Source organism: Ciconia boyciana, chromosome 3 (assembly GCF_034638445.1).
Source record: "Ciconia boyciana chromosome 3, ASM3463844v1, whole genome shotgun sequence".
In the NCBI taxonomy this organism is placed as follows: domain Eukaryota; kingdom Metazoa; phylum Chordata; class Aves; order Ciconiiformes; family Ciconiidae; genus Ciconia; species Ciconia boyciana.
In genome coordinates, this window is record NC_132936.1 from 96,063,281 (window position 1) to 96,089,039 (window position 25,759).

A 25,759-nucleotide genomic window follows, 5' to 3' on the forward strand; every position below is an offset into this window, starting at 1 on the left:
TATATTCACAAAACCTGTATTCAAGCTATGTTACAGCATCTAGTTTTGCATATTGGCTAGATGCTTCTTCTGGTGAGGTGGTAGATAATGCCAAAGAGTAATCCCAGGTCTGCAGGATGAATCCATCTGCTGTGTGCTCTGACTGCAGTGTCCCAGATCCATCTCCATCTTACATGATCCTGCTCAGGCTGTCCAGGCAGGGAAAAGAAATAGCATGGTTTCTTGACCAGCTGCAAGCCCTATCAACTAATATCTGACAAACCGCTGAGTGTTTTCAGTGGATGAGATTCCTTCTTGTGTAATGAGTCAGTATGAAGCCTGTATGCCAGCTGAGATCTACCTGCATAAGATAATTGTCGTTTATATAAGTACTGGCTAGCTGACATGATAGTAAAGTTCAATACCTATATAATCCCATAAAACTGTAATAAACATGTCCATAAAGTTGTTTGTCCAGCAGCTTCAGGCTGCCAAATCAATAAGGCAGCAGGAAAATATTGAGTTAATTAACCTGATAAATAGCTTGGCGAGCTGTATTTCTAATGACCACTCCTGATTTAATATACTGTAATCACAGAAAGACAGTGCGATAAGCATGAAAGGAGACATTGGAGATCCACTTATCTGGTGATTTTAGCCAATATGAAAATATGCAAGTAATCAAACTACAGTGTTTCAATCTGAATGGCAGGATTTGTTATTCTGAAGCATAATTATAGGCACTGTTGCTGTCGCTTGGGAGGTGAAACAAAGACCCCTGAATGCTTCCTAGTCTGAAGTGGCTGTGTATTGAATATGACACATCTGTAGGATTAGACAGCCTCACCTTTTTTTGTCTCTATAAAACAAAGCTGGACATCCACAATCAATTCATGTACAATTTTGAAACTGCCCTAAGAAAAACATATTTGGGGATTTTTCTTGAAATGCCCTGGAGTTAGGAACCTGACAGTTTGAGCAATTTTCAGTTCAAATGGCAAGAGAAGATTTGAAGGTTCACAAAGATTAATAAGAAGTTGTATCCTCTCTGCGTGACACGTTTAAAGTAAAGGACACAGGAATGCTTTCCCCACTCATAGGTCAATAAGGTGTTGGTTCTGGTAACACCTGGCTCCATGCTCAACTGAGACCCAGCTCTCATCATCTGCTTCCATGTGTTGGTTTCCACAAAAAGAAAATTGGTGATGGGTTTTAAGGGAACTGTGTTGTGCTCAACTAGATCATTGACTGATGCACTGGTGTCCTGATATGGTGCCTGCTAGCAGTTGAATTTAAATATAACCACAGGTAACCTCAGAAGTGTTCTTTTCCAATGCACCGGTCTCATCTGGACCCAAGTTCCATCACTCTCAGCATGAAAGTACCACAGAAGTGACAGCTCCGGAAAAGTTGTTTGGTTTTTTTTTTCTTTTTCCTGTATCATCTTTAGTAGAACCACTTCCAGTGAAGAACTGCAATGATATCAGTGCCAGGATAAGACATCTTGACACTAACTGGTGCTATAAACAAAGTAGTAGTGAAAGTACATGCTATCACTGAACCAAAATTGGTAGTACTCTCATGCCAAGTAATAAGGAAGAAGAGTTCCTGAGAGTGTGAATGGGTCATGGTAAATCTAAGGAACAATTCAAACAGCAACTCTCCATAAAACTTCAGGACAAGCAGCTGTCAGTCTCTCTAGGAGAGTTTGTCCAAACAATTCAGCAAAGATTTCCCTTTAAAACCAACTTAATTAATGTACAAAAATTTTAGAAAGCATTTCCCTTTTGAAAGAGCCTTTTGTTGTCCCTGTGTGACTGGAAAGGTCTGTGAGTAGCACTGAGACTGTGAAATCTCTGGTGCAAATGAAGTGGCACACTGTTAAACATGACTATTAAACTATTTTCTTGGGAGTTGTTTTTGATTCATGTGGAATAGATTAAAAGTCTGTTTTAAATCCCACAAGATTTCCCATGGAGTATAATTATACATGAAACAGAATAAGAAATGCAGTCCAACAATTACTTTGATTAGATGATGGTTACTGAAGCTGTCAGTGTGCCTAGTCCTACAAAGAACTAAGAAGGAAGAGTTAGGTAATGGAATTGTTGATAAATGTTTGCACTTCAGAGGAATTAATTATCTGTGTAAATAAATAATGGGCTAGAAAAACTGCAATCAGCTGATGGGATCTTGCCCTTCATCGTCACTGATGATATAATGCCTATCTTAAAGACCAATTTGCTGCCTTAATAAAGCAGCCCTCAAGGGCCCGCCTTGCTGCCTTTGAGCAATACAGCTTCCTGCAGTTTTATGGGGTCTGAAACTTGAAATAATAAAGCTTGGCTTTAGTAGCATTATAAGCTTGGCATTGGTAGCACTAGAGACGTCCTTTTCTTCTACTAGCCATTTCGTCAAAGAAATGAGTTTGACTGCTTCTGAATGCAATAGAAGGGGTGAAGGTATTAATTCTCCTTAACCAGTCAACATTAGTTCTACTATAGATGCACTGTGGAGCCTCTGCCATTGCTCTGAAGCATCTGCCAGAAAAGGAGGTCAGGTGGGAGAGACCGGTATTTGTTTCTGGACTGGAAATTTTTATGTTCCTACATGTGTGACTATACCTGTATTGTTACAGTGGTACACAGAGAAACCGATAAAATAGGAGATCAGAGTTTTGTAGCTAGGGGCTTTCTGTAGTTCTTAAGAACTGAGCATCTTGAGTGATTCTTGCATCCAGATCCAGTTTTTAAACCCATTCTAGGTCAAAAAGGATTGAAATTCTCTTAGTTGATTATACAGTTGGCCCTGTTGTGTGCATGTGGTCCATCAGTGCCTTTGCAGCACTTTAATGGACAGTCCTGGATGGGAGGAATGGCCAAAAACTTGCTGAACCATGAAGGTCTTCCTCATTATTCCCATATTCCTCAAGAGATTGTCCTTTCATCACCAGAAATGAAGCACACTGAAGGCAGAGGACAGGAGCAGTACTACTGTCTCTGCACCTATAGATCTGCGCATAAATTGTGTTGTGGCATTCTTTCTCCCTTATGCGAGATAAGATGTAGCAATGGACACAGGAATGTGAAGTAACTGTGCTTTTGATGGGGAGAAGCTATTGATTTTCAGCTCTAGGAAAGGCAGATATAGCTATTTGACTGTGCTCACTTTCCAGGTTGTTAGATGGTATCAGCTTGCCACATTCCTAAAAATACCCTAATGCAACGATAAGCTTCAGTCTTGCGTGCTGCTGATCCAGCTGTTTTCACTACTCTGTTTAGTCAAAGCACAATAAACAGTGTACTGTAATCTGCAGGAGGGAGTTGTCAGGAGATGCTACTTGGTCATGACAACATTTCAATGGCTTTTAGCTGTGAAATCCAAGTTACTAGTGTTGACTTTGTACAAAAACAGAACAGGAAAGAGTACCATAAGAGAACGTGTTCCTTGGAGAATATATCTGATTCTCAGATGTATGCATTTTAGAGAGTTACGTAGTTGAGGACGTGTTCTTGACACAGACAATAAAGCAATTCCCACTTCTGTGAACAAACACCCAAGATAGGGATTCAATTCCATAGATTGTAGAATCTTGCTATTTGCCTCTCAACTTAACTGATTTAATTATGGCTCATAGTTTCAGTGAATTTAAAGAGAAATACTAGATAAAATAAAAAATCTCCCCTCTTGCTTAATTGCATATTAAATCTTCATAGACAAGAAAATCTGAACCTCTTTAGGGAGGCTTTAAGACATGTAAAAGTGTATAGCTAAAGAGAAAGAAATGTACTGGCCCCCTGAGCAAATGAAGAATGAGTGAGTATCACTCACAAATTTCTTTTCCACCTATCTCTTCCTTCCTCCCACCCCATCCTGGTCAGGGACTTGATTTAGGCAATTTGCATTTTTTTCCTAAGAGTTTCAGTTTGCAGCATTAACAGTGTTCTCTTCCATGGTAACATAATGAGAATCTAAGAAGTGGGATTTAAAAATGGTATTTAGGCCCCTGATCTAGGTTACAGATTTTTAAGGATACTCTGACACCTAAGTGAAATCAAACGTGATATTAAAGCTTTACAGATAGTCCTTTGCATCTGTTGGGCAGAAGGTATACACTGCACTGAGGACCTATTCTTAAAGTTGAGTGTCTTAGAAAGCACATGACTGGAAGGGGTCCTGCAGATTGCTGAGTTGTTCTGAAGTCCTGCTCTGAGCACTTGTCCAGAATGTCGTCAGCTAATGCCTGTTCTTGCTTTAAACCCCACATCCACTTCTATGTAGTTGTTTCTCAACATATTTTCTCTGTTTCTATAAACTTTCTCCAAACTGTCTTGGATGCAAAAGATTTGCCAGATTAAGATTTGAGGTGATTGTCTTCATGTTCCTGGGCATTGTCATAGTTGGTCATTTGAGATCGAGGCATGAAATATAGTATCTCTTCCCAAATCCCCAGTGCAGCCATTTGAACACTTCTAGCTTCACGTCACCAGGTGTTCAATCACCTGAGAAAATGTGACTGCAGAATTCACTGTGAAGCCTCCCCACTTTTATATACTGACTCCTCACACATAATGTATGGAAGTCAGAATGAGGAACAGAAGGAGAAGAGACAAGGAAGGAAGGGCTCAAAAGAACAACCTTCTGTTGGAGACAGTGATGCCAACATCTCTCATGATGGGGAGCTGGGGACAGCAATTGCTTGGACCTGATCGCCATGCTTTTACATCTCATACAGCCCATAAAAGAGTTGCTGGTACTCTCATATCAAGAGGTAATTTCTGATACCTTGGCACTTTGCCAGGCAGGCTTGGTAGAAGAAGCTGCTGCACTTTCTCAAAAGTCTGGATGTACTGATGTCCTGATGTGCCACAGGCATTGCTTTAAGGAAGCCAGGGGACAGCAATGGGTGTTAGGCAAGTTGAAAATATGCATTTGTAAATACTGGACTAAGCAAAGAAGGAAATAAGACGACCTCTATTGTGCAGAAATCTTTTGTCTTGTGTTGTTGAAGCATTAAAAGGCAATCTTGAAAGTGTGTGGTGAGATGAGCAGGAATTGGTGAATGGGTAGGTTGAATTGGCCAAATTAGATAGAATTTAGATAGAATGGATAGAATAGAATAGGCTCCATTTCCAGTCAGATGCCCCAGTAAGTCCTTTACTGTCTTTTCACTCCATTGCTCGGTACCAACCCAGGACTTTTTAACTCCACTTCCCTGCAGAGGATTTCCTGCTGTGGGGAGTGAGTCTCAGTGAATAGCAATGAGCCTGGATAGTTAATACCCTTGTTCTCTGCAATACAGGTGGGATTTTTCTGACCGTAGGATGGAGTTTGAGGGAAGGCAAAGGTCACTCCAATTACTTGGAAGCCACATGTTGCCTGCAGATATATTATTTCTTCTGAAGATCTTCACATTTTTAAGGGGGTTTTTTGGTTTTGAATTATTTATTTATTTATTTATTTGTGTTCCACCGGGCAATAAGCAAATAAGCCTTGGTGATTAGTGGAGATGTTCAAGCAGACCCAACATTGGCTTTCATGAATTATGCAGCAGATAAGTTCAGCAAGAGTTCTAAATCCTGCTTTTTTCATTTGTAGTTAGTGCCTTTTAAAGGTGGGAAGGTGAGGAATGATTCTTTTGCATTACTCAGCCTTTTAAGAAACTGTTTCTTTACTATGCAATCTCTGCTTTTTATTTCTACCTCTTATGTGCCTTTTCACAGCCTTTCAATAGGTGCTATATGCCTGCTCTTGCTTCTGCAACACAGTTAGCTTTCATGGCAGGACAATAGGTTGAAGAAAAGAGCAAAAGCATACTACATAGAGTAGGCTGCCAAGGGAAAAGTTGCTTCCCTTGGCACAGCCAGCAGTCAGCAAGTTCAGAAGGCAAGATGAATTCCCACCATTAACATGCTGTGAAATGTGCTGGCACAGTCAGAAAGGTTCTCAGTCCCATCACTGCTGAAAGCCGGGTGGGGGGATGAAGGGAAGTATGGAGTTTGGAGGATGAGCAGACTTGGCGTCAAAGGAGTAAGGGGCATAAACACTGCAAATCTCATCTCTTTGCGAGCTTTATCAGCTGCTGAAGACCTAGAGCAGGGCTGTGTGAGTGCTCCATCTTTTGGGAATTATATGTCATAAGAGCTGCATAAGTCATGTGCTTTCGGAGAGAAGCAGAGTTTAATGTGCAATGCATTCCTGTCTGTTTCCCTGGTGGAAGGGAAACAACATTGCCTTTTCTTCTCATCTGAGTGGCATATCTAGTGTTACAACCAGATACAATGTAATAACCAGAATGAAATTCTGCCTTTGAGCATAGGAGTGGAGATGTTGAAGATGGCCATATGTATTGCTCAGCTGAATTGGAAACCATTTCTCAATGTGTGTACGTTTGGAAGGGGTAGGTGGGTCTAAATGGGAATAGAAGCTCTGTTAAGAAACAGCTTGCTCAAGAAAGCTCTGGAATTATTAGCTTCTAGGAGTTCATCCCCATCTTTAGTAAAATGAGATTTGTTTTTTTTTTTGCTTAACAGGTATGCAGCATTATGAGTACCCTTGAAAACCTCTAATCAGTATGTTCTCAGGCTGCAGAAATCTTTTCAACAGTTCTTTCTACAATAAAGTGGCCTTTCTCTCTCCTTCCTTCCCTGCTTTTCTCAAAAAGATTTAATAACAGTATATATAAATCAAAGTTTTTCAGAGAGGTGCCTTAATTTAGGCTAAAGTTCTTCCCTCAGTAGGACTTCTCAAAATGCAGCATTTTTTGAAAACCAGTTTTATATACTATAGTGCAGGTTCTCATGCCAACATCTTAAATGAGCTGTGGCTATCCTTTTTTCCCAAGGATGGCCAAATAGCCATGAGGACAAGTGCACTGTCTGCTATGCAGCAGCCTCTGATGTTGGGTATTGGGGGGGAAATGTTGGTTGTTGGAAATACAACTACCTTGCTGGTTACTTTTGGAAAGTGAGACCTGGAATAATATCTAGACCAGCTACTTACCAAGGTGCTGTGGGCTACATGATCCTCAAAATACCTTGATATGAAATCTTAAGCTTTCCTACTCCCTCTGTCAGTAGTCAGTCAATTCCAGCTTGAATTCCATGCAACCTCTGATTTGTAGAAAATAAGACAGAAAAGGACCTTGTAAAGTCAATTGATCCTTCCTCTGAGTCCAATGCTGGACCAGCTACACAGCTGGAGACTCTATATCTGCCGAGGCAATCTGTGTCATTTATTTAGCTAACTTGGGCTTCATAGAGCAACTGGGGAATGGTATTACTTCACCTCCTCTTCTGGATAGCCTTAAATGTGTGTCAGCCCTCCTCTTTCTCACCTAGTTGGAGACCACAACCTAGGAGGTCTCCAAATAGGCTGCCCGTGAGATGGAGCAGAGATGGAGAAGTGCAGAGAAAAAACATATTGGAATGTGGCATTTGTTGTTGTTTTCCAGGAGACCTAGCTGATAGCGTGAGGGAATAAAGATGACATGAATGGAATTATCTATTGTTCTGGGTTTTGTTTTGGTTTGGGTTTTTTTTTGTTTTATTTTTTGCTTCTTTTCATCTCTCCTGATTTGCCTGTGAAGTTTTGCCCATTCTGCAGAGCCCAGTCTGAACATGTTTCTAAGCAGAAATGAAAGTGAATGAAATGAAGCCATGACATTATGCATTTACAACATCACTGTTAAATGCCAGGCAAGCACACAACAGAGTGAGAGCCTTGTAGGCAGATGCATTCCCTTGAACTGCATCTTCCTGTCACCACAACTATCAGAGCTTTATGATATGGAAATGTGAGAAAAACAGAAAAAAAACGATTTTTAAGGATGCAGTGGAGTGATTTAGATGTTGATAGAGATAGAACTGGTTTTGTGTTTATATGAGGTCCCCAGAGTAAATAGAGATGTGACTCAATTCTACCATCTTCCTTGCATGAATAGCATTTGTCTCTTTGTTAATAAGCCTGACATTAAATTGTGCTCTCTCCCCCCCCCCCCCCCCCCCCCCTTTTTCCTCGGAACTAATAATACAGCCCCTAGAAGTTCATTAATGCTGGCATGTCTCTTTGCTTCACTTTTGTAATGCATGAGAACACAGGCCTTAAATAAAATCTTTGTGAAGCACTTGCACTTGTCTGAAGATAAAAAGCATGTTCCTACATTTGCATTACAAAGAAGCCCATATCAGCATCTTCTTTCTCTGGCACCCTCCTTCCTCTGGGCTTGTATCTGATAGAAAAGGCAATTTCCAGCTAATCATTCTAAAAGCCTGTCATTTCTGTCTGTAATGAGAGGAAAGAGTTTTTACTGTTGATTTTCAGTGAGCATTAGGCAGTGGGGTTTGTTGCAGTCCTATGAGAGAGTGCAATACACAGAAGCACTACTGGGATCTCCAAATTCTCTGTGCTCTGTATAAGCATTTCTGCTCCACTGGGTGACACTGAATAGCATGGGATTCCTAGGAGGGGGGAAAACACATCTCAGAATGGGAAGGATTTTACATAACCTCTTCTAATGCCAAAGCTTGTTTCTAGTCATGTTAGTGTAAATCTGGCATCATTCTGCTGATGACAGGGGAGTGACTTCAGATCAGCCAGGGGTAACTGGTCACCTGGACATGGTGCTGGGCAGCCTGCTGTAGATGACCCTGCTTGAGCAGGGGGGCCAGACAAGATGACCTCCAGAGGTCCCTTCCAACCTCAGCTGTTCTGTGAAACACGTCAGAGTTGTCTGGAGCAATTCATGTCCCTTGCAGCAGGCATTAAGTGACATTTCAAACCTTCTGTGGTAACCAGCCCGGGCTCCGGCTGCCCATTTCTAGGGGGGGGGCAGTTTTTCCCTTGATCCTGTGTCAAACCCTTGTCTCTTGTGCCAACACATGAGTACTCTAATGGTCTAAAATGGGACTGTAAGACCTCCTAAATGTCAGGAAATGCTAGCACAGTAGCCTTGTGCTAGCACACACACGCACACACAGTTATCACATCAATACTGGTTTATTTTGACACCAAACCTCTGAGAACAACCTTTGTTAGAGGACAGTGTTTATAGCCTTGGGAATAATTAGGGCATGCAAAGTAACTGTAGTCCTTCAGAAAAGAACTATTATGGTGAAGAGGATCTTGACTGGTAGCCTTCAGAAAGGGACAGATGAGAAAGACTCTATACATTTGGGTGGGTGGAGTGAGAAAAGCATACTGCAGCTTATACTTTTGCTTTTCTGTCCAGTACAGCATAACATACACTCTGGTATGCACAAAGAGCATCCACCTGGCACATCCTAAGTCTGAGGTACCCCTCACAACACCAAAGCCGCACTCATGTACTTGCACCTTTAAAGAGACTGCCAAGAGGATCAGCTGTACTTTGAGATATGTGATTTTCGGGATTAGGAGAGATTTTGATCTCCACAGAGCAGACGAACGCAGTTTAGTTGGGAGCAGGGCTGTCAAGGTCATAGCATTTTCCAGGATGGCAGCACAATCCGGCTGTGTTTGTTTTAGATCATTCAATTTACCAAAACAGCAGTCCATTAGTTTAGCCCTCCTGGCTGCAGAATCCCTGCAGTGCCCAGAGGCTGCAGCCAGCAGTAATAAAACTCCCTGAATGTATCTTTCAAGGTGTGCTTGACACGATGCCAGCTAGTCCTTGAAAGGTGCCCATGTGCGGCAATTCATGGCATTGTTCACACTCTTCATATTCAATCATTTCATTACTAATTAATGTGGTCATTACCACAGTGCAAAGGGAGATGATTATTAAAGGTTAATGTCATTGCTGCTCAAACCGTGCCTTGAATTGTTACAATTTTTTTCCTAGGTATTTAATTAAACCGATAAGTAACAATACAATTACATTTAATAATGTATGGGCAACCATATTTATTTGTCCCTCTATGAGGCCAGCGACTGCCTGCAATGAGAGAGAGAGAGAGAGAGAGAGATTAAATCCACAGTGATTTTGTTTTCCTTTTCATTTTGCATGCTCATCTGCTTTCCGCTTCTCTCATGCTGGGTCTGGCTAGAGGTGAAGCTCCAAAGACACGTGGCCATGATGAAAAGCCTGTGATATATTTATGGGTCAAAAATATTGCTTAGGTGTAGTGGCAGCCTAGCTTAGGGACTGGGAAAGTTCCTTTCATATATTTTTCCCCAACTATATCAACTATAGAGTGAATTTCAGTTAGGATTTCAAAACACTTTAAACTTATGAAAACTTATTGAATCAATGGTAAACCAAGGGGCTGCTGTATTTTTCCTGCTTCGACAAGATTAACTGTTGCTTAACTGGCACCAAGTGACAATGCCACAAGTAAATCCACTCTTCTTTCTCTGTTCTCTCTGGTTGCAGACCGCACTCCATGCCTGGTGATGCCTGGACCAAAGCTTGCCCAAACCCACTCAATTAGCTGCTAACCTATTCTTAGGCATAACTGATGTTTAGATTAAAGACTTTATTTGTGTTACTCATTAGCACAGATTCAAGTATTCCTACTAGTAAGGCAGCTAGGTCACAGATGGCTAAACATAACAAACAGTTGTTCATCACCATCTCAACTCCTAAGGCCTTGAAGCAATGTCGTAGGATCAGTGCTGGAAACACAAAATAATCCATCTCCTTTCAAGAAAGGAGAGATATCATGTGTAACTCCTATACCTGAGCTGGAGGTGTTTTGAGAATTCTGCAGACAAACCGTAGTGAAGTACAAAACTCATGAGATCAACAACATGGACACAGAGAGAATGGCGGGCTCTAGCCTACACGTAAGCCAGTATTTCACATACAGGCACAGGTCTCCTCTCTACAAAGCAGGCACTTTAAAAGCACAGTAAAATTAGAGGTAGGCAACATAAAAAGGCCATGCTGATATGTGGGTGAATGTTCAATATGTATATTTTTGAGTGTGGAATCAGGGGTGTGTCATAGATTTTGTATTGCTACCACTGTGAACAGTGTTTGGAGTTAAATGACTGGAAATATTATGTTGTACACATAATGGCGAACTTTGCATCACAGCTGGCCAAGGAACAGTTAACAAGATTTTTATTGAATATTTATGCTAATAATTTGTACCTAGAGGACTTATATTTGTAATTCATCTGAGTTAACACTGCAGTAGGGATCATAGATTGTAAAATTCTCTGCTTTTGTGTGTTAAAGTGTTCAGATTCACTGCTGTAATTACTATAATTTTCAAATTCTCTATAGTATGTGATGTAAGGCATTAAGACACGTATAAGACCTGAGCAGAAGTCATAGGAGCTGATGGAAAGACCTTAGTAATGCCACAGACCTGTGGATCAAATTCTATTGCATGAGGCCACTTTCTGTGTGGAAAGCTCTGCTTCTCAGGACACCTCAGTACAGGAAGAAGCTTCGGAGAGCAAGGGCAGTGTACATACAGCAGTCGCCAAGCAAACACTTTTGAAATTTTGTGGAGAGTGATTGAAGTTCGAGAAGATTGGAAATGGGCAAAGATAGAGCCTTCCTTAAAAAGGATAGGAAAGAGAGACCTGGAAAACTACTGGGATGTTTAAGTTTTAATGCCTGGAGAAATACTGGAACATCAATCTATTGGCAAAGCTTTAAGGGCTGACAAATAACCAACAAGTCTTTGTCATGGACAAGTCATATAAAACTACATCCTGTGACAGATAACAGGTCTTTTAGGTAGAGAAGAAGAAGATACTGTATATCTTCAGGTTATTGACACTGTCTTCAACAACATTCACATAACCAAGCTAGAGAATCTTGGCTAGAGAAAATAGGTGCACCAGTGGGAGTAATAATTAGTGGGTCACAAGTAAACTGAAAAGATACTATCAGGCAGATCCCCTGTAGTTTTCTTACGTCTAGTATTACCTAGCATTTTCATGAACTAACTGGACAATGGAAAAGACGATCCCATTACTTCACTTGTATTTAATTCCAGTCTAGAGAAGGGACATGGTGGAAGCATACTGAAAGACAGATTTAGAATTTTAAAAATCTTGATAATTTGGATTAATGAGTTGAAATAAATAGGGTACAACTTAATAAGGACAAGAATGAAGTAATGTGCTTCAGTAAGAATTCCCAGTTACACAAAAGTGAACTGGGGAATAACTGGCATTGAACTGCGGCAAGGGGAATGGCAAACTGAAAGTAATCCAACATAGTTTAATGAGGTGAAAATAGCAAATTCAATATAAGGATGTATAAACATGAATGTCACGTACAAAATATTCAAAGTAATCCTCCCAATGTGCTCAGTTCTAGGCTGGACTACAGTGTGTTCACTTTTATCCATAACACTTTAGGAGAGATGTGGACTGTCTGGAGAAGAACTAGAAGGGAGTAAGAGTGATCTAAGATTCATGATCTTGGAGGAAAGGCTGTAAACATTGGATTAGGAACAGGGTAGGTCAGTGTCTGTCTGGGATGGCACTTGCATTTTGATCCTAATTTGGGGAGCGGTTTCAAGCAGGTGACTTCTTGATTGTCTTCTGCATTTTCTATGATTTTAAATTTGTGACAGATTGAATTGTATATAAGACTTACAGAGTTGGATACATCCATACATGTGTGTGTGTGTGCAAGTGTTTTGTGACCCGGGAGAGTCTTCATACTACTACAAAAAGTTCAGCAATGGCAATTCTATGCATTTTTCTATCTCACTTATCTATCTTACGTGTATCAGGACAAAACCAACACATTTAGAAACAAATAATAAAAAAAAAAAAAAAAAGAGAAGGAAGGAAGGATATCTCTTTCTCTTTGTTCTGAGAAAACTTTTCATCAGTAAGTTTATGCAAAAAAAAGAGGAAAGTTTCAGTTTTGACTAACTGACATGTTGTGATGAAAAATGTTTCATCAAATATTATCAACCTTGTTTTGCATTGGCAGGTACAGGATGGAATGAACCTTAACAATTAAAGTCTTCCATGACTGTAGACCATAATTAAAAAGAAAATTAACAAAAACTCTGCAAGCCAAACTGCAGGAGACAGATTGCTCACAGTTTCCTTTCTAGGATATTTTAATTTTTTGATTCCTGCTGAGAGATCTGAGGAATCATGCAGGACTAACTATGTTGAATGCCTCTTTTAGCTGACTGAGTTGCAAAAAGGTTAAGAATACAGACCATGTGACAACTCTGAAATAATTTTGTTATTAGGTTGCCCCTCCTGGAGGTATTCCAGGGAGCCCTGTAGCTTTTCATGATCAGCAGAGAGAGGAAAGGAGGAACTCCAGGCTGAACTACAGTGAGCAGATGCCCTCCCTCTGGTGTTCAATTTAATTAATTGATGTTTGTTGAAATAAAGCCAATTAACCTGGCTTATCTCTTTATCAATCATGCTTCTGCTTCCATTATTCAGCTGGAAAAATGGCATCATGTGTTTTATGGCAGACAGCAGGAACAATTAAAACCAACCTGTGCTGCATTGCCTGCAGCAGGCTTTGCAATGGAAGATGAGAAACGGATTTTGTGGTGTAGGACAAAGCAGTCAGCATTTTTACTTTAACTGTTTTCTGTCTCTGAATCCCCTTTAATTCTTTTCCATACAGGGGTGAAGAGGAACCGAGGCATCATACAGGCAACAGTCTTGCTTAGGGTCACAGTGAGCTAAATCTGATTTCTGGACTCCTTGGTCTCAGACCCTTGTTGTAGATAGTAGGAAGCACATTGTGCTCCAATGACAGGAGCCATCAAAGGATGATGTACTCTGAGATCAGCTGCAGTACTCATCTGCAAACATCAAAGAAGTGATTGATCATGTATGTCATAAACAAATGCAAGAGAATTCCACTTTACTGATCATGGAACCTGGTATAAGCTACCCTTCTTTTATCTTCCAGCAGTTACACCCTACAAAAGCTCTTTCTTTCTTGTGCCTCGTTTAGACATGCTGATGAATGCAGATTCAGGAAAAAACTTTCCACCATATAGAAGCACCGTCAGGATTACTTAAATCTAATTTTACCTGAATTTAAATTAGTATGCCTACACAGGTGTCTTATGCTCCTCTTCATATGTGTTAGGATTGAATGGGACCCTGCTCTTTTGATTTTGTTTGTGTCTGGGGTTTTTGCTGTTTCAAGGAAAAGTTTTACAGTCTTCAAGTTTTCCAGGGTGCTAATGACTTAAGAGGAAAGTCAGGGAGTACTACCTGGAAATGCTGATGGTGGTGGGATGGTCCAGTGCATAGATCTGAAGGAGAGGTGGGAAGAGGGACACACTTTCTTGCCTGCATGTAAAGCAATTGTAACTGTCATGTGACAAAACTTTCTATATTTGTGGATTTAGGATAAATTTTGGTGATTTTATACTTACTGGTCCTGGTAGCAGCTACCTTCTCTGGAAACATCAGTGCCTGATTGTTACCATTGATTCCTGATAATCCTGAAATGCACTCAAAAATAGCACAGCAATATTGCTACCTACAGAGTAACCATTGATGAAATACTGGAACAACCACTAACTCCTGCTGAAAAAATTCCCTCTGTTCACAACCTATCACCAAACATTTGCTTTCTGGTGGTGAATGATATACATGAATATCTGTGCCTCTCCAGAATGTTCCTTTTAGCAAAACTTGAACTTCTTCACAATAGGAAGCACTTTTTTTTTTTTTTTTGCCTATAGATAATTCAACCCTTTCATTTTGGTTCATTAAGATAGTTCTGGATTAGTCATCTTTTTTGCATGATATTGTTTTTCACTCTGACTGGACACCTTAAACTTTTTGAGAAAGAGAATATTAAGCAAGCAAAAAAAAAGAGCAAATAACTTCTGTCTCCTGCTGCAATTTTAGATGATTTAAGATTGCTTATCATCATATCACCAGCATTCAGTGTTTTCATTCTTATGCTAATTTTCACATGAAAAGATGAAACGGGGGTTTTATGTGTATGATTTTTTTAAGTTTACCACTGCTGGGGATATGTTTAGAAGTAGCCAACAACTTTTACTATATCCATAAAGCACTCATTGTATATAGATTAAAAACATAAATCAATTACTATCTTTTGCAAGAATTCACTGCTAGCATACCAAATATGTCAGTTCAATTAAAGCTGATCTAGTTTTCCTGTGAAAAATTGTTGAGGGCCTTAAAATATTGATATAATTTTCTGCAATTTCTCATATTAGTTATAGAAGCTTTGTGTTGAAATGACCATTTTGAAACTTTTGTAGGTTGTTTTTGTTAAGGGTTTTTTTTTAAAGAAGGATTTATAAGGGCAAAAAATTATATACCTGAATAGCACAGGTTCCATGGATGATCAATATTCTGTTACTTAGAGAGGAAATGAAATATATTGACGTCCTCCCCGAGGGATACTTTCACTTTGTATTTCCTGCCTCCTTTGGATAAAAGGAAGAGCAAAGTCAAGAGCAAAGCCAAGAGCAAATTCCACTGGAGAAAGGTCTAACGCACACCTTTTTACTTTTTTGCTATCTGAGCAAAAACCAAGATGTGCAACTGATTATCAGTGTCTTCTACACAGAAGCACAGACCTTGAGACAGAGTGTCAATAGGCAATGAGTAAACTGGGTTGCTGTAGAAAATTGCCATTTATTTTGCAGGGAGGTGTAAGAGAATCTATTAGGAAGAAACTGTTGATCTGAGACTGGTACTAGATATGTAGAGCTGTCAGGACTCAGCCTATGAATGCAGTACAAAGGAAGGTACCTCAGCATCATGGCCTCCACTCACGAATCCCAGGCTATGGAGCCAGACATTGCTCAAAAGTGTGTTGCACAGTGTCAGCTGACTGTACCTGTTCACCTGGGCTCTTGTGGCAGGTTTTTCCAGAGCTGCCAGGGCAATATTTTTCCCTTATTGTTTTATGTTGTTGTTCCTACATGGTTTTCCCCATGGTCTTGCACCCAGAAGCCCAGATACTGATGTTTTGGCAGGTTCTCATGGGATGCGATTGCCACCAGCACAGTGAATCACCCCTCCTGCCCCTTTCCTAAACCTTGTCTTATGGCTTTTAGTGTATGTTAAGGAAATCCAAAACTCAGAGCATAGTAAAGTAGACAGTGGTCATCTAGATACCTGATCAGGATTATCCAGTGAAATACATGCACAAAAGCTTAGCAGACAATCCGTGTGCAATGCCTGTGTCCAACTAAGTGTGCTCCAGGCAGTACAGAGAGTGTCATCAATGGGAACAGCCCATAGGATCTGGAGCAGGTCCTGGTGGAAAGTATAAAGTTCTGGGGGACAAGGATGGCGATGGCTTGTCACCATTTCAACCTGCTAGTGTGGAGAGACTGCCCAGAGTAGGACAGTCACTCACCTGTGGCCCTGTCACTGCTTTTTCCAGCTGGCCATAAGGAGAAGGAGAGGTGGTTTGTTGGTCTTAACTGTGGAGGAGTGTTTTGCTTCTCTCTCTCCCCCCACTTTCGTTATCCCTAAGGTAATTTTGATAGGAATGTATGGCATCAGCTACTGACCCCACTAACAAAGCTTTGTACGTACAACCCTGTCTCTACCCTCATTAACAAGGACTCTCAAGAGGATATGGTCCAGTATCAAGTATATTTAAGGGAAAAAAAAAAGTTTTGTCTTCTCTGTCAAAGAAGAACTGGTAGAGATAAAATGTTCACAATGACAGTCACTACTGTGTCACGCTGGTTAGCTTAACCTGCTGAGTGAAAGGGATAAAAGGCTCAGAATTTCCTTCCTAGTGGGTGGGTTAAGTAAGTCCATTTTCCACTTGGAGCAAATAGTCAGGACTAGTTAAATTTAAAAGCAGAACACTGCAGACAATTCAAAATACTAGCTGAGCTCTGAGATTGTGCACCTTATACCCACGTGGTAGGGACTGCTATGTAGACATAGTACATTAGGCTTTTTAATCAGGAAGGGAAAGGATAAAACAGTAATTGCTTTTCTTTTACTGATAATTTATTCTTTTTATGCTGTAGCCTAAGCATCAAAGCCAAAGTCAAACACTACATTAAATAATTGTTAATATTGCCAGTGTCTGAATCACGAAGAAGGCTAGAAGACTATCATACAGAAGTCATAAAAGAAAGAACAACCTAGAATGAGACATTTGGAAACTGATATGTAATATAAAAAACCTAAAATACCACACTGTGCAATATATGATAAGCATATGGTGGGAAAGACAAATCTGTTGAATGTCTGCATTTGTCTTCTCTTCAGCATCCATTTCTTTAAGTCTGCAGAAATCTAAGTGGGGATAAACCCACTTTATGTCTGTCTATATAATGGTATCTATGACACAGTTACACTCAAAAGCTTTGTGGAGCCTGAGGAGGAGGAGGTTTTGGCCCAAACAGGGTTGTAGTTAGGCTGTCTGGGGTCTGCTTCAGATGTGTAATAAGTGTCCTCTTAGGAAAGCTGTGCAAGCCTAAACACTCAAAACTCAATTGCTTCTCAGTAAAATCAGTGAGATCAAGATGCAAATGGGTCTTAGCCTCTCTCTTCCTCAGTAGGATTGGCTTTTCTTCAAGGCATTGTGGGTGAGTGTCTAAAGTATTTGAGAAATATGCAGACACTACCTCAAAAGAAGTCTGTGACTGCGTTAATGCCATCACCCATGGGCATCTTCACAAAAGTTAACAATTCATGTTCGGAAGGTGTTTTGTCTGTTTTGCTTTCGGTATGTGTCTAAGAGGACGTGAAAACAGTGGGGTTTTTTTGGAGAGGGCGGATGGGCTTTTGTGTAAAATCAACAAACTTCAGTAGTAATACGCTTATATTAAATCTTCCCTTTGGTAGGCTGTATCTTAGATACGGACCCATCAATGGGACAAGCTGCTGCATGAATCCTTTAGCTCAAGTTGTTGACATTATTTATTCATGCCCTACTAATAAATCTTGCTGAGCGTGAGGAACATTGTATTTCATTTGGTTGTTAAGAAATAGCTGTGTTTCAGCCATATGAATGTTATCACAACTTTCATAAAATACACAGAAAGTATTTCAAGTACTTCACTACAAGTTCTGAGAGAATGTGATAATACATTTGTCTTCAGAAAGATAAAAATCAAATGAACATATACAGTCATCCAGTAAAAGGAACATTTTGTGACTGCATCTTGTTTTTGAAACACTTCATACAGGGAAAAAAGAATTATACAGAGCCACAAATCTACCCTGAAGAGATTTGAAATATAAACTGCATAAAAAGTGATTTCACAGATTTCAGAAATTGCAGCAAGAGATTAACAGTGCACGGTACAATGAAATGATTATATACCTCATAAAAGAGGGAAGTGAAAACGGTTGATAGACAGAATGCAGGAGCTGAAGTATTGAATAGATTACCTATCCCATCCTCCATCCTGACACGACTGTGAGATTATCCTCTGTGTGGAGGTGTTTTATCTTAACTCCACTTGGTGATGATGGGGTTTCAACATCCACCATTAGAAAATCACTGTATTTTTTCACTGGCAAAATATGGAAATTTTCCTCTCGTTTCTCTCTTTAATATCACCTTCAGAAACCTACTTCTTTTTTCTTATCGGCAATTATATCTCTGTCTCTCTTACACTTTCTCATGCACACCCTGTTCTCCTTCCTTTCACACCCTGTTCTCCTTTCTTTACAGCAAGTATTATCTGTTAAAAATGCTGCTTTGGCTACTTGCTTTTGAATATTGACTTGATGATAGACTGTGGTCCCATTGAAGTCAGTGTTAAAGTTCCAGCTGACTCTGAAAGTGGAACTGAGCCTTCTAAATGAGTTATAATCAGATTGATTTAAAGACTAATTTTCAGCAGTCTAGGGTCCCTAGCTGAACCATATTTTCATGAAAAGCACTGTGCTGTACTTTTCTGAGATCTTAATATTAAAGTGTTACATTACAAATGACTGGATCCTGTGCATTTTGTAAGATATGGCCATACCTGCACCATGTGAATGGGATCTGATTTATTCTAAAAGAATATCTGCAAGTGTTTTATAGGAAAGTCTGTCTGCTGACCATATATGTATGTAAACTTGGCTTTGTGTTCTTAGTGAATTGAAAATGCGGCTGAGAGAAAAATTTTCAGGAAACCTAGCCATTAAAACGTTAACATGTCAGCATGAGGATATTGTCAGAGTGTGAAAAGACACATATATTCATAGTGTTGACAGCATATAATATATGATGTAGAAAATTACCAGAACTTTATTCTTTGATAGCTCAGTTAAGATCTAGGCTGGTTCTTAATTTCTGAATATCTTCCTAACTTGTCTTTTCTTGCTCTGCCATGTCCCTGTGTTTTAAATTCCAAAGTAAATCAAAAGAAAGTGGCCTTCAAAGAACTACCTGTCTTTTTACATTGAACATGTCTCTTTAGTTATCATTAAAATAACAGCTCTTATTAAATGAGAAGCTTTTAAAGTCCTTAAATTTCTTGAAGGAACAAGTTTCTGCTAGCCACTAGATTATTTCTCATAGAGGTCTGCACAGAAGCAGGCGCCTGTCAGGATACTCTTGGAATGAATGTCCACAGGTATCAGATTTAGTACTGAAGCAATCAAAGCAGAGTGCAACAGGGCAATGGACTCACAGAGAGAATGGGGGGAGATTATCACTGCTCTTGCCTCCACATCATCATCTCAATCAGAATTGCATAGCAGGCTCATGCTGTCTTACTAAACAATTTTGGTTTCCATTCCACGTGTGAATAACCTTGGGTGTTATCCCCTGAAGATAAGCCTGGTAGACCAGCAGAAAGTCCTCGGAATATAGAAATTTCTGGATCACCAAATCTGGCCTCTAATTTTTAATGGTAACTTCATTATCTACCCTATTCATAACATGATTGAAGTGCTGCTTAAAATTGTTTTTTTCTGTCCCTATTATAGCTATGGAAAGGCTGTTTTAGAATACCATTGGAAACCTTCTAATTTTTGGCTTAGCCAATTACATCCATTTTTTTTGTGCTTTAATTTAAAAATTATCTTGTTGTTTTAACAAAAATGGCTTCTCTCCTTCATGAATATTTACTTCTTGTATTTATAGCTTTTCTCAGACTGTCAAACAGAGGAAACCAAGGCTAGAAGATGCCATGGCAGGTCATCCAATTCACCCTCCTGTTTAGAGAGGCTAAAGGAGCTAAGTCATTCTCAAGTCATTCTCATCTCATCATTCTCAAGTTGTCCTAGTAGCTCTTTTCAGACTGGCCGTTGATTTCAGCTTCCTTGAATACGTTTCAAAGACTGCATATGTGTCTCCCATGTCCACACTGTAATGATGTCTTGTAGTCTCACTATAACTAATGCATCCACTTCTTGATCTTTGTCCTTTTTGCATGCTGACACCTTGTTTACAGCAGAAACTCTGATACTCTGAGGGCATGGCATGCAGTGAGTGTTGTTTCATCTTCTACCTGAAAATGCCAGTTAATCTAGCTCCTCCCATTTCACACCTTCTCTGTGATGACGGTGCCTTTCAAATACAACCCAGTAAGAGTGGCTAGACCTAGTGGCTAGGGACAAAGACTTCCAGGATCTGTGCTCAGCTTTACTATTACCTCATTAGATGTCTTCAGGCAAAAAGGATGCTGGCCTACTGTAAATCACATTCATTTGCTACCCTTTCTAAAGTGTTTCTGACAATTTGGCACGAACCTCTTAAATGTAAAATGTTATTGAAGGGATATCAGCTAAGATCATGGAGGTGTTAATTTCTTCCTTCTTGAAGGAAGAGATTAAACTAGGTATAATAATAACTGAAATTACTGCTACAATTTTGTCACAGGAGACTGTAGAGGCAGATAGTATCAAGATGCTCAATAAGAAACTAGACAAATTCATGGACTCCAGATCCATAAACGAGATACTGAAGGGGATTGACAGGGTTTTATCATCTAATACAACAAGCGTGGATACTGGGAAATACAAAGAGAATGGACTAAAGGAATAGCCTAGGCTCCTTTGCTCTCTTAAATGTTGTCCTCTATTTCCACTAAGAGAGAAAGTATTTGGCTAGATGCACCAGTGCTCTGATCTGCTAGAGCTGTTCTTATATTCTCAGATTGACTTCCAAAGCTACACGTTAATAAGAGCTGTCAATACAGTTATTCCTAAATCATTGTTAGCACTTGTCTCAGTTATGCCCATTTTTCAGTAAAGAACGAAGATTATACATATTTTCCATATTAAAAGGATGAAAAATAGAAATGGAGATGTGATGTATCATCTGTGGGGATATGGATAAGTATGGTAAACATATGGAAAGTTACATGTGGAAAGAGAAGCATCCTCCAAATCTTATGTTGAGTACACTGACCTGGGTGGTTTCTTTGGCTTTTGGTTTTGTTTTTTTTAATTACTTCTCCTCCTACAGATTTCATAGTGGCAATTCATCACCATCTCTGTGACCAAGACAGACTTTTCTATCTTGAACTGCAACTTTAGTTACAGATTGGAAATCTGCTTTTAGGAGCTGACAAAAACTTGATGTTTCTGAAGATAGTGAGTCAGTCATCCTCCTTGGAAGCAATATGCTTATGCAAAACTGTATCAGTTTTTTTATTATCCATAACATTACCTATTCTTGCATAATTCATCAATATTTGATGCGATGACGTCCAGCAGCCAAGGTAGTTCTGATGCACCTGTTCTAACAGTGCTCCATCATAGGAATCAAAAGATGCTCTGATTTAATTCACATCTTCCTGTTCTATTATTTAATATTGTCTTCCCTTTAGCACCATGATGTAATTCACCTTTCATCTCCAAAAGTTAAGGAGAAGACTGCTGCTCCCAGCTAAGTGCACAAGCCTACTTTGCCCATGTATTTTTTTAATATAGATGTATAAAAATATACTATAAGCTAAGTCAAGAAATACTAAAATGAGTTTCAATGAATATGAGGAGTAAGTTGAGATGTTATGACCCAATGGGATCATAGTGGGCACCTGCAGACATTTAATAACATCAAAAACATCAGCTCTAGTACCAAGTGAAAAAGTCATGGGTAATGGATTTAAGTAAAGGGCTTACAAAGAAGTACTTAATTTTAAATAAAGCAAAACAATTGTTAGTAAATTAAACTTTGATCATGAAAAGACACTAAGATGTACTAATGATATAAAACTTAATTCTCATGCAATTTATGCACTATTACTCCTGAACAAATATTTAATTAAATTCCCTTTAATACATTAAAACAATCTTCCCTTCTCTCTTCTCTCTCACACTCTGTCTCTCTTTATTTCTAGTTGTTAGGTAGGAATATGTGAGCTCTTAATTGGCACAGAGTAAGAATGACAGGTATTAAGGGAATTCAATGCACTTACATTTTTAGTTCTTAAAAGTTAGAAGGGAAATGCTTTCCAAGTGGATGACTTGAGGAGTGTGTAGTGTTTTTGCAGACTAATTGTTTTAATTAATTGAGTTAATTAGCAGATATTTGCAAAGAGCTTTTAAGACATAGATTGCAATGTAAGCACGGTGTTGATATTATTATTAGTGGATGCTGCAGACGCTTAATTCCAGAAGCTGGGCTGTCAAAACCTTCAGCAGGAGCAGTAATGGTTCAAAAGGAACTCAGAGAGAAAATAAAGTTTCTTACTTCTAGTCCCATTTCTAAAGTAAAACAAATGCAAATTGTTACCTCTGTGTGTGTGTGTGTGTGTGTGTGTGTGTGTGTGTGTGTGTAAAATCCTGTGGCCTGACAGAGGTGAGGCTGTCGAAGCTCCATACCCTGCAGCTGTGCATGGATTCCAGTAGGCACACACACACAAAAACACACATATACAATACATATATAGACATCTGGACACACAGATCAGCACAGACAGACAAACTCAGCACTGACACAAACATAAACAGCCTCAGTTCCCCTGTCTGGCTGATCAGGAGGAAGGTCCATGAGTGGGAAATGTATATTTGTATACATGTGAATATATGTACAATGTGTATCCCTCCAGCAGCTGGTGTTAGGCAGTACCTGCCCCCTGGATCCTAGTCTCCACAGTTCCTGGCACCCAGATGTACGAACCCCAGAGGTCCACAGCCCCACTCCAGCTGCTGGTAAAGGCACATTGCTCGCAGGAACACACATGCACATGCACACACATGCACACACACAGAGGTCACTGGCAGCTGGCTGGGCTCCCCTGGTCCCTCCGGTAGCCAGCTCCTCCCGTGGTCTCACCTTCAAAAACACAAGCACACCTGATTCCTAAGCCGCTTCACCGGCAAGTCTGGCTTGATATTTGCTAGTGCTCACACTCTCACTCACACACCTGCACTCCCTCCAGTTGCTGGCCCCACAGACACATGGGCCTCTGACCCTTGATCCCACTCCGGTTGTTGGCACTTAGTCCCCTGCACACACATGCACACAGAATAGAAAAATAGTTAGAAAGGGAATTTAACAAGATAAGGCAGACTGCTGATCGGACGCTGGTCATAGTCATAAAAGTGCACTGACCAGCAATCTCTGTACAGGCAACCAGCCCCTTTTATCTCCTTTTCCCTCTGTTTTCCCACGCTTGTTACCAAATCACCTAGATCCATCCCTTTCCCCACCTTTGGTTCTTCACCTAAGCATCCCATAATGCATCTTGTGCAATCCTGAAATGCTCGTCCCTGACATCCCATAATGTGTCCCATACCCCTGAGCAGTGACCCCCTCAGTCTGAAAGGTGCTCCAGAGAGATGGAAGAGCACCCATCAACTCATTTTGATGGGTGTCACCCCTGGACCACAGAGCTGAGCATCTCCTGGGAGTGTCCTGACAAGGGTCTGAACAGGGTGCCCCAAATTCTGAGTGTGTAATTTGGGTTCCCTGGCCAAGCCTCCACGGTACCAAAATTCCTGTGGTTTATAAAAAGCATTTTTCATGAAGAGTGTTAGAGAATGTCTTTAACAAAGAGGTTTCTGAAGTTTTCAGATGAGCCTGAGAACTTTCAGTCTGAGCTGAAATGAACTTTCTGAAGGGCATCCAAATTATTAATCTATATGCAACATGCCTGAACTCAGCTGGGCATTTCTCATTCTGCATCCAAGTGATTTTTCTTTCATGTTTTTTTATGCATCAGTATTAATGCATAAAGAATCTAAATGATGCCTTTGGATTAGAAAACTTTTTCACTTCCAAGGGTAGCAGATTGTTCGGATTTCTCAGAAGTATCTACCACATCCTTACAATTCAGCTCAGTGGTTGAAGTCTCAGATCGCTAATTACCAAAACCTGCTGTCCTCTGGAAGATTTGTAACCTGTGAGAGAGAAGCTGGAAAATCAGAGGCAGTTCTTACTTCAGAATATGTACCTATTGGTCACTTAGTTGTCACACATAATAAAGAATTCAGAGCTACAGAAATGACCTTCAGGAGAAGCCTAAAAATTAGGCATCATGGTAGAGACATGCAGGTTGACCTTTAGGAATGAAAGGATGCACAGCATGTACTGGGGCCCACTGCACAAAGGTGAATTGCAGTCTTGGAGAATAACAATATGCAACAATTTTATACAGAGGGAACAACAATTTTATATTTTCCTTTTAATAGAACAAAAATTTCTCTTTCAGTACTACTGTAAAAGTAATTCCCAGATGAATTAAATATTTTAATGCATATATATATACATACATATATATGCATATATGGAGAAACAGAGAGATAAGGTTGGTTTTTTTTCCAAGAGCAAGAGAATAAGCTTTGATCTGTAACTGTGACTTCAAAAAAAGAAGGAAAGAAAGGAGGAAAAATCTCCTTCCCATGTGGGAGGAAGTCTTGTTTACATATAGCAAAGCAAATCAGAAAGGGCAGAAGAAGCAGCAGACTTTGGGAATCTGCTCTTCCCAGCAGGGGAATTCAAACAGGTGGTGTATGATCTTTGAAACTAAGATTAATTTTTTTTCCTCCGAGGCGGTGTTTTGCATTGTTAATACATTTATTCCTATGCAGACCCAAACTTTGCCTATTTACCCCTGGAGCAATAATTATATAGGATGGTCCTATAATTTTAATATTCCACCTGTCCTGAAGAAGCTCAATGGAGGCCTTGGAGGAGACTTAATATTATTCAAAAGAATTAATCCTGCAGTGCAGCCAATGCCCTACAGAAATAATTTTTAATGGAATTTTTGAAGGTCTAAGTGTCCTGTAGATAGCTTTGCAAATCTCCATCCTAACGTCTCTAGTGCTGGGCAGACAACAGTCCTTGTAGCACACGCTTTCCTGGGACAGGAGGAGGCTTGTACCAGGTGAGAATTAAATTGTGTTATTTTGATATCATATTAGCCATTTTGCCAAACAGTGACATTTGAGAAAGTAAAATATTGCACCAAATAATTGCAGTGAAATGTTTCATCTGGATTTTTGCATCTCAGCTCCTGAATGTGATGCCAGCAATGAGGGAAAAGGAATAGTTGGTTGGTTTTAACTTCAGCTCAGGACTGAGCTCATGTGTGTAAGTGGCAAACCCTTCAGTCATTTTGTACTTTAGTACCCTGTCAGGAAGATGTGGAGTCTTTTTGTCTGTGAAAAGGCTGCTCATGAAAATGTATCATTGACCTCTTTTCCAGGAGATGCCCAGGCCCTTCAGAATACAATGGATGTACGTGTCCACACAAGGTATGAGAGTAGAGGGCAGATAGCTGGAGAAGATAGCCTCCGTCGACAACTAGGGGGAACGAAATAGAGTTGGAAATGAAGTGGAACAAGAACAGAATCAAAGAAGGATTTTTCAGTCAGACCCTGGGGATAGGATTAATCTGGACAAATGTTAACATTTGCAGTGTAGACATCTATAGCTGAGCTGGGCATTGTAGTTAATCTCCACTGTCACTTGTGCCCATTGACAGTG